This window comes from Muntiacus reevesi, chromosome 13 (genome assembly GCF_963930625.1).
Source record: "Muntiacus reevesi chromosome 13, mMunRee1.1, whole genome shotgun sequence".
Taxonomy (NCBI): domain Eukaryota; kingdom Metazoa; phylum Chordata; class Mammalia; order Artiodactyla; family Cervidae; genus Muntiacus; species Muntiacus reevesi.
The window spans coordinates 50,931,132-50,935,521 of record NC_089261.1 but is presented as its reverse complement, the minus strand read 5'-3'; the positions used below and the strand labels follow the sequence as shown (position 1 = coordinate 50,935,521).

At 35.0% G+C, this 4,390-nt stretch overlaps 1 non-coding gene across 1 annotated transcript; it reads left to right on the top strand.

Moving 5' to 3' along the window:
• The first annotated feature begins 3,731 nt into the window (after positions 1–3,731).
• Positions 3,732–3,838, top strand: LOC136146228 (U6 spliceosomal RNA). The gene has a single exon (XR_010658946.1). It is a non-coding gene; the product is annotated as a U6 spliceosomal RNA (small nuclear RNA).
• The last annotated feature ends 552 nt before the right edge of the window (positions 3,839–4,390 follow it).

Genomic DNA, 4,390 nt, shown 5'->3' with positions numbered 1-4,390 from the left:
TACATATATTTTCTCAGAAAGTAGCTGAATTTAACTTTTGTGATGATTTTTTTCAAGAGATAGTTACAGTGCAACTATTAAGCAACCACTACATGTAAGTATTGTTTGAGATACTGAATGCTAACAAAAAAGCATGTGGATATGTTAAGTGAATTGATCTTTAATAAAACACTTACAAACCTTAAGTGCTATATGTGAGGGGAAAAAAAAAACTCTAAAATTAAGAATTTTCATTGTAGTTAAATACAAAAAATTAAAACCGATGCCAGAGGAGTAACAGTAGCAATAGATTTATAAAAGAAGACAGGAGTCATTTTTATTTATATTCCTATCTAAATATTTGAGAGCTTTCCACATTAAAATGAGATTTCAGGGTGGGCCAAAACAAAACAAAACAAAAAATAGCCAAACGCTGCAGAACGTGATCAAAATAGCATATCTTTCTATATTAGGAAATGGTCTTGAACATTTGCTTATACTAAGAAGTCGATTATAGTTTGGAGTTTACATTAGTTGTGCAACCAGAAAGTGGTGGAATTTTCAAGCTGCAAAGCTATGAAAAAGCTGAGTGCAATGATGAGCTATAAAGGGCATTGTATGAGAAAAGAAACAGACCCTAAACCCTGGCAGCTTTGCTCCTTTGGGATAAGCCTTGAGCTAACACAATGAAACCATGAGTTTAACGCCTGTGGAGGTCTGTTAATTTTTCTACACTCCATAGACATAAACTGTCTCCCTTTCCTGCAGCCAGTCATTTCATAAACCTCTGCTATTGGTCACAATGGTAACCAGACAAGTAAAATTCTATAAACCTAGAAAAATACTGATAGATCAGTAACAATATTATTTTGCACAAAGGACATAACCATATTATTTTTCTACTATATATTTTCTTCTGTTTACAAAGAATATCAGGATAGAGTCTGGAAAAATACTGCTGATATTTGAAATTCTACATGTACATTTTTTTTACTTTTACAAATATTGTATTTGTTCTCCCATTTTATTTTGCACAAATAGTTTTGGTTTTTGTTGTAGCTTTTCATAGTAAGAATATAAGAAATTTTATAAAGGAATTATTGGTTTAATATTATTCATATATTGAAAGTAAACATGCATGGGGTGTTTCTTCACTGTACTGTATGCTCTAGGATTAAATCAAACAGTACTGTCTTCCTCACACCTTTGAAAACAACACTTAAAAAAGCATTAATTCATTCAGCTGATAGTTATTAATTAGGTCCCTTCAATTTCAGAGATTTAACTGGTTTCTGATTATTTGCAATAAGCCTAGGCAGGCATAGATTTTTGTCTTCAAAGACCTTAGAGGCTAATTGATAAGATATTTAAATAAAATAAAACCTATAAATAGAGTCATAATGTAGAATAGTTAAAAATACAGCAAAGGAAGGACTTGGATGGTATGTGATAAAGACAGAATATTTTGATATGCAGTCTTCCTCTTTACGTAAGTTTCATTAAACCTGGATAAGCACAAACCCAGTTACAGCATAACAGTATTACAAACACTCAGGAAGATGATATATTCCATGTGCCTCTTGATTGTTTCAAATTAAAGCTTTTGAAAAATTAAAGATGATCAAATATTAATATCGTGTTGGCATCTATTCTGAAGTTTCTAAGGGTACAGAACAAAGCACTTGCTTCCTGAGGAATCTAAATTTCGCATTACAGCAAAGAACTGCATGGACTTCCTGTTCGCATTCAAACGGCTAAGGTGTCACTTGGAATCTGTAAAGCTTTATTGTCTGAGCCTTTCTTACCTGAGGGACCACTTATCTGCCTTCCACAAAGCAAACTTTGGAACAGTTCTGCTGACAGTTGCCTGCTGCAGTGTGAGGGGCTGATGAGGCAGCATCACTCCTGGCAAATCGCTTGAACACCAGCGCTCCCGTTATTACTGCCATTATGACCCAACCCATATTCACAAATGTAAGAAGACACAGCTAAACAAAGAAGCCCTTCTTCTGCTGTGTTTTCAACTATTCTACATGATGGCTCTAGAGCCATACACCTGTAAACAAAGAAAGAAATTTTCATTCAGTTTTATCTTTAATAGATGTCATTTCTCTTGTCTCTGGGCACTGATATATAGTAAGTATATGCAATATTATTTATTAGAATATATTACTTAAATAATTTGAGAAGCTTTAAATTAAATAGTTATCCCCCCCCCAAAAAATAACCCTCAAAACAAAGTACTACAGAAATACGCCAAGGATCAATTCATACCAGTCCTAGAAGATAAATGTGTAATGCTGTCACCTCAGAAATCATTATAACAAGACACTTTGAGTAACATCTAAAAAAAACTAATTTAAGTAGTGTAAGTAACTCTAATGAGGAGATAACTCTACATTTTTAAATACCTAAAAATACTGACCCTAACCAAATGCTGTTCTAATGAATCTGAAAAACTGAACAGAGAATTCTCAAGTTACAATTTAAAAATTATATTATTTGATGAAGCTGCCTTAAGTATTTCATGTCAGTTTCACAAACATGAAGGAAATCAACACTTTTTAGAAAAGTAATAGAGAAATTGACATGTGTGCTTAGTCGCTCAGTCGTGTACAATTCTTTGCGATCCCATGAACTATAGCCCGCCAGGCTCCTCTGTCCATTGGGATTCTCAGGCAAGAATACTGGAGTGGGTTGCCATCCCTCCTCCAGGGAATCTTTTCAGTCCAGGGATCAAACCCAGGTCTGCTGCATTGCAAATGGATTCTTGACTGTCTGAGTCACTAGGGAAGCCCAGAAATTGGCAAAAATGTGTTTTTTCTTCCAATTTTGTGATTTCTTTCTATTAAGTCACTGTGTCTTTCTGTGTTTGCTATCACAAATAAAACTATGGGTATATATACAACACTTCCAAAATCTAATCAAGTTACTTTAATTAAAAAAAAAAAAAATATATATATATATATATATATATATATGTCCATAACAAACAGCAAAAAATATCATTTCTATGCCCTTTCAGATACTGAGAAACTGGATATTATAGTACATATGTATATTGCAATGTTCCAATCAACTCTTTAATTATTTTTCTCTCTACCATTTCAGTGTTTCTCAGGATGCTAGCTCATGACTATCCTCATCGTCCACTTTCTAGACCTCACATTAGTGCTGTGCATACAGGGCTATTCTTTTCTTTCACTTAAGTAAATACTAGTTTCAATGTGGAGTAGCTAAAGTTTCAGGACTACAAAAAAAAAAAAATGTCAGGTTTGGTTTTATAGGAAGATTTACCTCTCTACTTAATTACTTCTACCATCTACGCTATCTCTCTTGAACACAATCAATTTATTTCATGTCCATGGTTATTGCTTTCAGTACAGTGAAGCATGACTGTAGAATGCAATGCTAGGAACAAAATGTAAAGGAGGCCAGACAACTAAAGAATATAAATGACAGGTGGGCATGCTTAGAAGCTGTGCAATGATATTTGTATTTGAGTACTGCTGGTTCAATACATGACTTGGCTGTGCCCATAAAAATTATTAACTCTCATTTTCAATTTGTCTATCTGTTTAGAATTCTGTTTAAGAAACAAATAGAAATTTTTGCCAAAGGGAAAATAATTCTATTACTGAGAGGCTGCATATATGGCATCATAATTGCTGCTTCAAAGTTGGAGGGGAGATCTGGTATTCTTTGTTCTGCTCTGCAATAACAGGTTGGTTAGGTTCAAAAGATTGGCAGGAGTGCTCGCTTCGGCAGCACATATACTAAAATTGGAACGATACAGAGAAGATTAGCATGGCCCCTGCGCAAGGATGACACGCAAATTCGTGAAGCGTTCCATATTTTTAGATGGACGAAACTGGAGCCCATTATACAGAGTGAAGTAAGCCAGAAAGATAAAGAACATTACAGTATACTAACACATATATACGGAATTTAGAAAGATGGTAATGATAACCCTATATGCAAAACAGAAAAAGAGACGCAGAAGTACAGAACAGACTTTTGAACTCTGTGGGAGAAGGTGAGGGTGGGATGTTTCAAAAGAACAGCATGTATATTATCTATGGTGAAACAGATCACTAGCCCAGGTGGGATGCATGAGACAAGTGCTCGGGCCTGGTGCACTGGGAGGACCCAGAGGAGTCGGGTGGAGAGAGAGGTGGGAGGGGGGATCGGGATGGGGAATACGTGTAACTCTATGGCTGATTCGTGTCAATGTATGACAAAACCCACTGAAACGTTGTGAAGTAATTGGCCTCCAACTAATAAAATAAAATTAAAAAAAAAAGATTGGCAGGAATCACCACATAAAATGTGGCTCATCACAATCAGATTATAAAAATGAAGGGGCACCATCCCAGGACTAAATGAATTGAAAAGATATTCTAACACTTTA